At 37.9% G+C, this 13,115-nt stretch overlaps 1 protein-coding gene and 1 pseudogene across 3 annotated transcripts in view; both read right to left on the bottom strand.

Moving 5' to 3' along the window:
- The window catches only part of UNC5C (unc-5 netrin receptor C), a 353,473-nt gene that overhangs the window by 159,599 nt on the left and 180,759 nt on the right, over positions 1-13,115 (bottom strand). The gene's annotated exons all lie outside the window — the stretch shown is intronic.
- Positions 2,488-2,615, bottom strand: LOC112932687 (U4 spliceosomal RNA; annotated as a pseudogene).

The raw sequence follows: 13,115 nt of genomic DNA, 5'->3' as shown, positions 1-13,115 counted from the left end.
ATTTGTATCTTTGGACACATCAAAATCAGTCCTACCCTAGGGCATTTGTAGAAGCTCTTCATTCCTCTATAAAATATCTCTCTTCTTCTTGCCATTTAGGCTTCAGCTCAACCCATCTCCTGCACAAGGAGATTTCTGGTTACCTAATCCCAATCTGTTGATGTGTTTCTTCAAGAACACATCATTCTATTTGATTTCTCTTTATCATCTATCACTCTCAAATCAGCTTGTTTGCTAAGTTAGTTGCCTCTTTTCTTTTTCCCTCCCACAAAACTCAAAGCTTTATGGGATTGGAATACTTTATTTTGTTCAACACTATCCTTAGCATCAAAATCAGATGAATATCTTCCTTCTAAAACTAGCTTCTCTTTCTGACTAAACTCCTTTTTTTCTGATTGTAATATCATTCTCACAGTCAGATGCTTGGAGTACTGCCTCCCCGTCAGGTCCAATTCATCTACGTGTACAAAGAATATCAAATCCGTATTGTCTCTCTCACCATCAAACTCTATTCTCCTTTTCATTGCCACTGCTTAAAGTGAAGTCCATACTACTTGTAAATGGATTATTACAAGAGTTACACTACTGACTTGCTTTGCTGCAGACTTGCTCCTGACTTTCTTTCTCAATTCCAGCTATCCCATGTCTAAATGGAAGGTGGAATCATAACAACTTCTGCTGGAAACTTTGTGTTCAACAGAACAAGGCCAAATTTACTCAGTTTTCAGTTCATTTACCATCATTCCACCAAAGCTAAAGTTGGCGACTCTATATTCCACACTAAGGTAGCTTTGTAAATGTTTTCCCACATGCATATGTTGCTGTGCACATGATGTCTTATTTCATATTGACTCTTCACTGCCTATCTCAATGCCATTGAAAATCTACTTCTAATCCTCCCAGAGATAACTGTTTCTTATTGTTCAATTGTCAAAATCCTTTAATGCAATTTGAGAGTCCCAGTCATTTTTATATTCCTTACTGTTGTCCAGCTGCATCATATATCTAGTAGCTTCTAAAATTTTTCCTCAATTGAAGTGAACACATCTAAAATTATTTGCTACAAGAACTATGAAAAATATGAATTACTTCTCCATAGTAAAGTATTATGATAATTCAAATTATCTGAATATATGTCTATATATTTACACTTATCAAAAAAATCTGTATGTTTTTTAACTTCGATGGAAATTTTTTTTAAAGATTTTTCTTATTTATTAATAGAGACAGAGAGAGAGAGAGAGAGAGGCAGAGACACAGGCAGAGGGAGAAGCGGGCTCTATGCAGGGAGCCCAATGAGGGACTCGATCCCGGGTCTGCAGGATCATGCCCCGGACCACAGGCGGCGCTAAACCGCTGCGCCACTGGGGCTGCCCCTTGATGGAAATTTTCAAGTATGTGAAAAATGACAGAATGAAGAAACTAAACATCCATAACCCAGCTTCCAGGAATTTCAAAATTCACATGTAAAGGAAACTGAACATATCTGAGTGCTAGGAAGAAACAGCAAAGGAGACAAATGTCACCAGATTAAGAAAAAAAATTAAATTAAAAATGTTGGAAACTATGAAAATAAAATCTATGGCAATATGCATACAACGTTCAGCCATAAAATTACGACTTAAAAATAATATTGATCTATAATGAGAACACACAATTTATGTTTTTAGAATGTAACCATTAAAAAAACTATAATCTCAGATTCCACATGCAAATTAGAAACTCTTAGTGACTTTGGAATGAAGAAATTATCCCTTAAATCTAGTGAAATAATTAATAATACACCCGAAATATATAGTACTACATATATCCATAATGGATTTCATGAATATAGGAAACTTTAAAGTTATAAAATCTTGATCTTTCCTAGGATTCCCCCAAGCTACACAAATAAGAGTTGCCTGACTTTTTCATTTTTCTCATTTCCAACATAAAAACAATCAACAATCCTACTAGTTTTATGGCCTACAAGTTTCTTGAATCTGCTTCTTTTTCTCTGTTTCCACTGCCATCGTCATTTCTTGCCAGAACACTTTCAAAGCCTCATAGTCGGTATCCTTTGCTTTTTGACTAAAGCAACATCTAAGCCACTTCTCTGCTTAAAATCCTAAACCTCATTTCCTATAAGATAAATGCAAACTCATCAATATGATATAAAAGCTCCTCCATGATCTAACGTGTGCCTACCATCCCACCTTCCTTTCTTACCACTCCATTCCTTGACCTCCCTACATTCCAGCAATACATACCATCTACTGTCCTCTGGACACAACATGCAGTTTCTACACTTTCTCTTCACTGACCCTCCTCTCCTTTTTTACTGCCACCTCTTCAGCCTCTAAGCTCAGCTCAGGCATCATTTCTTCCAGGAAGTTTTTTCTGCCTTTCCTGCCTCTGCCAGCCTAGAGCCTATTTCTCCCCTAGTCCTACATTCATATTTGTTAGGGCCTTACAAATACTTCTAACACTGCATTTTATAATAGTTTTATAGTGAACTAACTGGCTCATATTCATCTTTGAATAGTTGGTGCTTATTATAGGGAAAAGTTTTCAATTAGCAATAATCACGCCTCAGATAAACCACATTGGTTACAATACCACCACTGTGCAAAGCCTGGTACTTGTTATAATTTTTGGAACTGAATATACACTTTCTGAATAAATGGGTGCAGGGCTTTCTGTGTCCAGGTGAGAACATAGACTTCGTGTTCTCATAACTATGAATTGGGTAATTGCTATGAAAATAGACTTTGGGATCCCACAGACTTGGATTTGAGTCTCAGCACCACTTTTTACTATGTGTATGACTTTTGAGATTTCACCTTATCTCAGTTTCCAAGTCTATAAAATGGGTAGGCAAAACAATGTGGTGATAGTGTGTGGGGTACATGAAATAAGGCAATAAGAATGGTTCAGCATAGAGCTGACCACAGATAGATCTTCACATATGATAACTATTTGTATTGTTTTTTGTTATATTGCTGTTGTGGATATTGAGCTACTCTCATTTTCCTAAATACACTCGAACACTTCTAATCTTCCAGAAGTATCCTTTCTGGCCTGTGCCTTTACCAAGCCTGTGCCTATTCTTCTTTCCAAGTTCATTGTAAGTTTTAACCCCTCCATGAAGTCATTCAAGACTCATTCAGCATGGGTTTGTTGCTTTCTCTCTGTATTAACATTGCACAATATACCTTGCTATTTCATTGCATTTCACTTGACCTTTTCTGCACTCCACTACACAGAGAGTCTATTTATTTATTTATTTTTATTTTATTTTATTTTATTTTATTTTAATTTTTATTTATTTATGATAGTCACACACAGAGAGAGAGAGAGAGGCAGAGACATAGGCAGAGGGAGAAGCAGGCTCCATGCATCAGGAGCCCAACATGGGATTCGATCCCGGGTCTCCAAGATCGCGCCCTGGGCCAAAGGCAGGAGCTAAACCGCTGCGCCACCCAGGGATCCCCAGAGAGTCTATTTAAATACAGTTACGTGGGCAGCCTGAGTGGCTCAGTGGTTCAGCCCAGGGCATGATCCTGGAGTCCCGGGATCGAGTCCCATGTCAGGCTCCCTGCATAGAGCCTGCTTCTCCCTCTGCCTGTGTCTCTGCCTCTCTTTCTCTCTCTGTGTGTCTCTCATGAATAAATAAAAATAAAAAATAAATAAAATAAAATGATAAATACAGTGACGTGTAATTAATTCATGAATCTGTAGCACCCAGCCATATTTGGTACATAGCAGGACCAAAAAATGGCATTTGTTGAGTAAACTGATGAAAAGATACATAAATTCCTAATACTGTAAGTTTCTAGATTTTTTTTCAAATGCAGAAGTGAATACTCTTCATTTTCCTACTTTGTGAAAAATAAAACTTTAGTTGTTGTATTAGTGTCCTCTTAAGAGTCCTCATTCTTGGGCAGTCCCAGTGGCGCAGCGGTTTAGTGCTGCCTGCAGCCCAGGGCATGATCCTGGAGTCCCGGGATCGAGTCCCACATCAGGCTCCCTGCATGGAGTCTGCTTCTCCCTCCGCCTGCCTCTGCCTCTCTCTCTCTCTCTCTCTCATGAATAAATAAATAAAATCTTAAAAAAATAAAAATTTGGGCAAAATTCATAAACAAAATTCAGACTGTACTTTCTCATTAATAATATCCCGTTATGCCAACACCATGCACCTTATCACTTCTCAAAATAGGTTTGCTTTCAGGGACTGATTTAGAGGAGTCAGTAAGAGGTGGTAAAAGGAACACGGCTGTGAGTTGGGACCTCGGTGCTGGTCCTGGTCACTTTCCCAATGATCTACTGCTTTTTAAAGTGTAGCTAGGTAGACAGGTCTGTGTGAACAAAAATCCATGGTGTGAGTACACCATACACATAAAGAGCAGAGATTTGAGAATGTGAGAGCACTCTAGAAGTCCTCTAGTCAAGAAGTCTATGCTTCCATCATGACTGTGCTTGGGACTGTGGGAGAGGGGCCAGGGATTTGATGGTGGGGAGAAATACTCAGAGAATTGTTTTATTTCTTTGTGCTCTGTCTCCCTGCCTGGACGGTTGTATGAGAACTGGGGGGTGGGGAAACCATGGGTGAGTACTGATTATGGCTGTAGAGAAGTCATTCCTTGCATAGTTAAATATCTACATAGAATTTTGGTTCAACTGTCTCATTTTATAGAAGAGGAAGCTGAGGCCCAGACAGTCTGAGTGACTTTGATATTTCATGACTATTATGTGGCAGAAGTAGACATCCCACGCCATTCTCAAGATTTCATGGCTCTGGTATGTATTTTCTGATTATGTAAGTTCTGTAGCACCATTTCAATACTCCCTTCTAATTCACCTGATAATTTATTTTATCTTCTTATTTTTGAGCTACCCCATAGACTATCGCCTTTTTGATGTTATTATTTATAAAAATTGCACATTTTAAATTTTATTTGTTCTAGTTGCTAAAATTCTATAATAAAGAAACAGAAATGGAAATTCACTCCTCAAGCTACCTCCCACTCCCCAATTCTACCAACTGTGTTTTGTTCTGGACCTTTCTCTATGCAGTTATTTATGTATGTGCAAATATGTGTGGATACAGAAATAGGAATAAAATATAAAAGGAAATATGTATGCATATATTTTGTGCTGACTACCACTTTTCATAGTAAATTCTCTGGCTCACTTGATCCATCACTTGCCATAGCTGGTGTTATCATATGCCTACTATGTTCCAATCACTGCCCTACAATGTTTAGGATAAGCTAACATCCAATGTTAAAAATAGAAACATTAACAACTAACAACCACTGCACATTTATGGTTTTAATAATGTTTGCATGACACCAAAATTTCTGCACATGTTTAAAACAGGAACAAACAAGCATCACAATCTTTATTAATATCATTGTTATCTTTAGTTCTGGTTATTGAATTCTGGATCCATGTGTGGGTCTTTTTAAAAATTATATGTGACATAAATTCACATGAGATATAAATTCACATTTCATGACTTTGCCAGCAAATGATTAATTCACTTATTGTGTGAGGGTACTGTTTATGAACCAATATCCCCACTTTTTATTGCTTTTGATGGAGCAAATGGCATTATTCCAAAATTCACTGTTTTGAAAGAGCATATACCCAGTATACTATAGAAGACAGGGTATGAATCACCTCCAGCAAGGTACAGGGTTGGTTAATGTTTCACATTTTCACCTCCCCTGCCACTGGAAATCACAATACTTGACACTGGGTTACAAAATTATTAAACCTTAAAGTAGCAACACTTCCTTCTCCATGTGAGACCTCACTTCTCCTTGACACTTTACTCCTAAAATCCCTTTAGGCTCCTGGCCTTTTCTCTCTGCCTCTAACCCCCGTAACTAATTAAATCTGGACAAGTCTTCGGTGAAAATAGTTTTCCTTCAAAGTTATTCATTCAAAGTTCCCCTTAAGGCATTCTTTGTCACTTTAGCCTAGCCTGCCATCTTTACATGCAGTTGAAAGAGGTAAGCTATTTTTATAAAATAAAAATTCTTTCAAGACCTAGGTCTACCTTGATGTTTCAGATAAAGACTACATCCTGAAATATGACAAAAGCTTCAACACTGTTAGAAGTTTACAAGTAAACAACAAATTCCAAAGACTCTGGTCTCATTTAAAGACAGTTAAACTAAAAAAAAAAAAAAAAAAAAAGAAAAAAAAAGAAAAAAAGAAAAGTACTATTATATTTGGAAGTACTTTTGTTGGGGTCTATAAATGAATTCTTTGACAAAAACGGAAAAGGATTAACCAACTAGTGTAGCTGAACTTATTCCTAATAAGTTTGTTTTTGGAATTATGTCAGTCCTCAGAGTTAAGCAGCACTATTAATTATGTTACGTATTTAGAAGAAAACAAAAACGAAGATCAAAGGAAATAAGGAGATAAAACTGGAAATACAGCACTACTAAGGTATATTCTCTGCTAAGATCAAATTAAAACTTGTCATGTTGCCAATTTAAACCTTCTACATTTTAAAATTAACAGGAAATATTACTTTTTATTTTGTTTAAAAATGTAAAGATCAGCCACATACCATCTGCTGTTGATCCAGGGTACTCAAACTCTAGGGCAAACGATTGAATGAGATTTCCACCATTACTTGCTCAAAGCCAGAGACTCAGTCTAAGAAGATGTGAAGGAGGTTTTCTTTATGAAACTATTTTTAAAAAATATTTAATGATATCATATTGCCATCTCATTTTTTATCTACCCTGGATGGATGCAACTTTTATAATAAACTTCTTATGCTTTTCTTTCTTAACTTTTTTTTTTTGTTCATGAGAGACACACAGAGAGAGGCAGAGACATAGGCAGAGGGAGAAGCAGGCTCCCTGCAAGGAACCCGATGTAGAACTTGATCCCAGGACCCCAGGATGACAACCTGAGCCAAAGGCAGACCCTCAAGCACTGAGCCACCCAGGTGCCCCTCCTTATGTTTTTCATGGACCAAAACTTGGGTTTTGAAAGTTTGAGTGTGTTTCCCAAGACCATCCATCTGATAAATGGAAGAGCTGGGAAAGGAATCTAGGTACTCCTGGTTTGGTAAGACTGTGCTTTTTAAGTGATGCTGCCTTGAATAATGTGAAAGCTTTGATTTACCAAATCATTGTCCATGATTCTCTTATGGTACTGTTAGTGACAACATCAAGACAACTACAAAAATAACAAATACTTCTAAAGCACTTACAAAGGCCAGGTACCTCACTAAGTATTTTCGATTTATTCCCTCCTATAGGTCTCACAGCACCATGGGTAATGCTGTTATCTCCATCACTGTGAAGATGAAAAAGCAAAAGTCAACTAGCTTGTCCAAAGTTCACACAGCCCCCAAGTAGCAGTAATTTCCTTTGACTAACATTCAAAACAGACTTAGAGAATCATCTGATGAAGAATGATGAAGAATCATCTGATGAAGAAGCTCTGTGAAGCTTCTCAAGGAGAACCAACATCAATTTAGTACTTACAGGTCAAAATGGGAACTATATAAATGTTACCTTTTAATATAATTGTACACACGCTGCATCTTTTAAGAGATTAAATGATATGTTCTTATTGCTTTTTTATTTGGTTTACTTTCTAATTTATTCAACCCACATATTCATAATAACTGGTTTAAATCACCTGGAAAAGCTACTGTCCAAGTTAAAGGAAACAGACTTAGCAGATCATTGTCCACCATATGGAGAGGAATAATAAAACACAATAGGCATAAAATATGTGTAAGCAATTTGGAAATTGCTAACTGCAAAACCGAATGAGATGTTAGCACTGTTAAAATTATTGTCAAATAAGTAATAACAAATTAAGACAATGTGTAAAAAGATGTAAGGAAAATACTGAAAGATAACTAGTGCAACTCCACTGCAAAATGTAATAACTTCTAGCTTTTATTCTTGAGCCAGAAATAACTTCAGTTGCATTTTGTCCCCCTATAAAGTGCTTCTAAAGAGTATCTATAATATAAATAATGACTAAGAATGAATGTAAACTGAGGCCAAGGAGGGTTATTTGTGGAAAGGTAGGACAGAGCTGAGGGGCGCTGAGGAGATATAGCTCTGTCTTCTCTTGTTACAGGAGATGGATTTCTTTGAACCGTATCCATTTTCTTTTCTCCAAGGCCTCTGTTTTATCAAACCTCCAAAAGAGAAATAAGAGTTGACAATCTTTACAAATATAAAGGAGGCAAACGATTTGTGGGAAGGAAGAATAACAAGGTTTCCTCGTGTTAAGGAGGTGTTTTATCAGAAATGCACTCATGCCTGGAAAATCTCAGTCTTTGAGCACATGTGGTTATTTTCAGGAAGGCATATTCTCTCTGTCTTCCACTTCAGTAAACTGGGGAGTGAAAAACCATTCTGAGAATGCAGCCAGTTCATTGACATTAGCAGCATATCGTTTTCCCAAACTTTGAGCGAGCAATGGATTGATTTCAGGGTTCACAGTGGGGCAGGGCAAGACAGCACGGCTCACATAGCTTTTGGAAACAATATAAATTCATAGAGCTATTTCAAGGTTTCATGAAGATGTGATAAACTACTGGATTGGGTTACAGGTTTCCTCCTGCAGGGACTATTTTATCCACTCCTCTTAGATAAGTCAGGCTGATTTGTTGTTTTCATGCTCTGTTTTTCTTAAAATCTACTTAAATAAGCACGTTGATTTCAAGGCAGACCCGTAACTCCCTCTTCCTCTGTATGGGTTCAACTCAAGTTCTTGTGAAATCATTATCCTTTTCAAACCTTCCGGACTGAATGCTACAAAAAGTGAATCAAAAAGTACATAAACCTAAACTGACATAAATGTGGTCATCAACAATACATTGTTTTGTGGAAATGTGGATGCAGAATCATACAGTATTTATGAAAATGTCTCCAAGGTAACGTGGGCTGTGGTCAGATCCCCTGCCTGCGATTCTCTAGAACACACGCACGTCCTTCAGTCCAAAGTGCCTAAACCAGAACCACACCTGATCACAGAAAATAAAATCCTCTAAATAGTCAGGAGAACAGAGAAACGAGGAAGCTATCTGAACTTGATTGTTTCTCTTGAAATCACTGCCTATACTTAAGGAAAACCTTCCACTCATAAGATCTGTCAGGAAAATTAAGTCGCCTTTTCCATAAATTGGGAAATCAAGTTGAATTTCAAGGAAAAAAAGACTCATGCTTCCAGGATTTTGTATTCTCAGAGTATCATGCTATGGATCTGAAAAGAAGTTCTGACTACTGACTACCTATTAACCTGACACGTTACAGGAAGGACTGCATAGGTGATAGTATGCACACTATACTGGATTCAGTACCAGCAGACCCACATCATCAAGACAATATCGTCTCTGAGCCTTAGTTTCATCACCTGTTAAATGGAAGATACTGTCGTGGAAACATGTTTTTCTTTGCTCATCATGCATTTCCTCTTGTCTTGTGACAGAAACATCTCCTACACTCTCAGGCCATATGATTCCCATTCATTTCCCCTCCAACCCATCAAAGATTCCAATCCTGAGACCACTATTACTGGTCCCAGGTAAGCACATGGCCAAGTATCGTGGAAGTGGAATCTGGGATTTTGCTGTACAGAAAGGAGATGATTGCTGAAAGGACCATCTGCTAGTGTGGCACTGCTACTGGCCATCTTGAAGTGGGAAGGAAAAAGCAAGCCTGAGTGAAGCCACACAGAGGAAGGCAGCACGTGAGAGACGTAGCAAGTATGTCCTGAGATCGTCTTTCGGGACAGTGGATCTGGACTGAAGTTAGATGGATCTGACTCTGGGATATCTGTTATGTGAACACTAAATTCACTTTTTTCTTTCAACATTTAGCATGTTTGATTTGGTCTTCTTTCACTTCGCTCCGGAAGATTCTTAACTATTACAGTGTGAAGACTGAGCTGACCTACCAATAAGAATAATACTTGTAAAAAGTTCTTCGGTTAAAAAAAAAAAGTTCTTATGTATATAAACACAAAAGCTAAAATTCTTTACAAAATATATTTACAAAGTATATTTTACAAAATATATTTTCACTTTTATTTGACTAAATGAAGAAGCTTAAAAAAAGTTTCCCAGGCCATGGGCACTCTGGCACAATTTGACAACATGAAAAACAAGAAAATAAAACTAGTTCTGGAGGAGTTCATCGGCAAGTAGAGAGACACAAACAGGTATTAAGTAATAGCAGACTACTGTGAAAACAGGTAAAAACCTGTGGACTATATATAAAATGCAGAGCTCTGTCACACAACTCTAGAGAGCGCCACTCACATCACACAGCTTATGTAAATGTCATCCTCTGTAGTAATACACAGAAATCCTAGCTCAACTGTACCTCCGTCAGCTGGCACACTGGGGCCAGCCCAACACTTGTACCAACAACCATTTTCAATATTCAAAATAGTCCTTGGCTGTTGCATTTTTGAATGAACTGATGATTGGCCACTATATTTGAGTTTTTAAAGAGAGTTTGTGATAGACAGCTGGCACCGCAGGTTTACCATTACACAAACCAGATGCAAATCTCACTGGTCTTCCATGGCTATGCTATCATTTGTTAGCAATCAGCTGGCAGGGGCACTACATCAAGCATCTGTAAACATAAAATGTTGCATCTCAGAATTACAAAGGTCTCTGGGCAGTGGGAGATTCATTGAACATCAGATTAATTATTTGGCAAAACAAGTGGAGCTTTTATGACTCAAAGGTCGTTTACAACGACATACTTTCACGCTGTTGCCTCAGCGATAATACTTCATTTTAAGTGGAAAAATCAAACTATAAGTAAATTAGTATCCAAATTAATACAACAACTGCATGTTTTGATAGTGATTAATATGCACTGAATAAAAGAGGTTTTGCTTTTCTTGTTCTCCGTTACAAAAAAAGAGAGAAAAAAAAGTAGTCCTTTGATATAATGCCCCCTCTGAAGCAGTGCCAAAGTAGTTCATTGTTAAGTTAAAATACCACCACCAACAACCACCACCATAAATCTGAGAGACCTTCAGGGAGATGCTGCTTTTCTTTTCTGGGGGAAATAACAGTGACAGCTTCCCTGGCCACTCTAAGTAAGCTTGCCTGATGCCTCAGTCCTGGAGGCAAAATCAGAGCAGGCCGCCTCTCCTTCACAGGACAAGACAGCGTCACCCCCTGGGTATGGGCTGATGGCTTTACTTTATTTAGATATTGAAGCTCATTCTTCTGACCAAACTCTTTCAGTAAGGGCTGTGATGCCAAGTCCATATACATGCACATCCGTATATATCAACATATTAAGACCTGCCTCTAACTTGGCTGCATGTTCAAAATGACCCATCTTGGGGAATCCCTGGGTGGCCCGGTGGTTTGGCGCCTGCTTTCGGCCTGGGGCGTGGTGGTCCTGGGGTCCCGGGATCGGGTCCCGCGTCGGGCTCCCTGCGTGGGGCCTGCTTCTCCCTCTGCCTGTGTCTCTGCCTCTCTCTCTCCTCTGTGTCTTTCATGAATAAATGAATTAAAAAAAAAATCTAAAAAAAAAAAAAAAACCCAAATGACCCATCTCCATTTTTCCGGGTCCGACTTTCTGCTGCAGGCCTAAACTTCCTGAAGTTCCTCTGGCCTGCAAGTCACAAAATACCAAATGTCTGGAGGCTGAAAGGTTTGGCTCTCAGCTGAGCTGGCAAAGTACAATTCTGCTTACCTGGCTCTTACTAATTTGCTGATGTTCAGAGGTGTGGATACTTTCGAGAGTTATACTGCATTATTGATATAGGGGCATAATCTAAGTCTCAGTATGATTCAGTATATAGTGCAGTGAGGCAGTTTCAAGTACGTCTATCAAGTATTTCATGTTTTAATTCCCTCGGATGATTGCTTTCTTTAACCTAGAGACACTATGACTGTATTTGCAGCTCTGGTTTAGCTGCTGAAAGGCTTAGAACCAAATTTGTGGTGCCCTGTAAAGACCATGTTATTCTACATGCTGGCTTTACAGAGAAGGAGTGGAGCCCAGTGACCTAGAGCCTAGGCTTGGAAGCCAGGTGGTAGGTTTCAAACGTGGGTTCTGCCTCCTTATCTCTGTGACTTGGGACGTGTATCTTAGTGCTTTTTCTTCCTCTGGAAGCTGTTCCAACAACTGCTAATTTGAGGGATTAAATGGGTTTCTACATGAAAAGTATTTACAACAGTGCCTGGTGTTGAGTACACACTGAATAGACATGACAGCATTATCATAAGTTCGTTATCATCACTGCCTTGATAATTTTCCTGCCCTATCAACTTCCTCAGTGATTTATCCATCCTGGCTTATGTATTTTTTTAAGCATTGCCAAGTTCTATATCAAGCACACCACGGTATAAACAAAACAATTAATATATGTATAATTTATTCTTCTAATTTTCTAGCAAAAATAGTACCCCATTTTGCTTTTATAACCACATCCTCATTGAAAATTTTATTTTATAATACCATTTAAAGATTTTATTCCCTAATGCCACTTTTAATGGCTCATACCATATTTAAAAGTGTTCTTCTCAATACTCAAATATATGCTGGAATGTCAAGTGATCTTTTCAAACAGATCAGTTTCTAACATACACAGACTTAAAACTACACATACCCTAAATATCAATGCTTATGAAAAGTTACTCAGAATAAACAACATAAAAGGCAAGTGGGATAACAAGACCCAGGCTGCCTGGGATAACTGGTCGTTTCTAGAGATCTGAGCTCTGGCACTCATCTACAGAGCAATAGCTTCCTTGTTATCCAGGATTTAACTTTTAACTTTTATCCAAGTAACTCTTCCCTGGAATCTCTCTAATCTAAAGTCCGAGAAGCAGGGTCTATATATATATATATATATATATATATATATATATATATATACACATATCCACATTGTAAGTGATAACAGAAATATTTGTTTTATTTGAAAAGAAATAAAATTGGGTTCTGCAGAATATCATGGAGCAAAGGTATTACAAACCTGCTATCTGGTCCTGTCACAAAATAGACCTGGAATTACCTACTTTTCAAAAGAGAAAGGATGAGTTTATAACTTTTAAGAAATGAAGTCAAGGTAAGCATTGTTTTAAATTAAGAAAATACATG

Source organism: Vulpes vulpes, chromosome 4, assembly GCF_048418805.1.
Source record: "Vulpes vulpes isolate BD-2025 chromosome 4, VulVul3, whole genome shotgun sequence".
NCBI lineage: Eukaryota > Metazoa > Chordata > Mammalia > Carnivora > Canidae > Vulpes > Vulpes vulpes.
The sequence above is the reverse complement of the archived record's forward strand: the minus strand, read 5'-3'. Positions and strand labels throughout refer to the sequence as shown.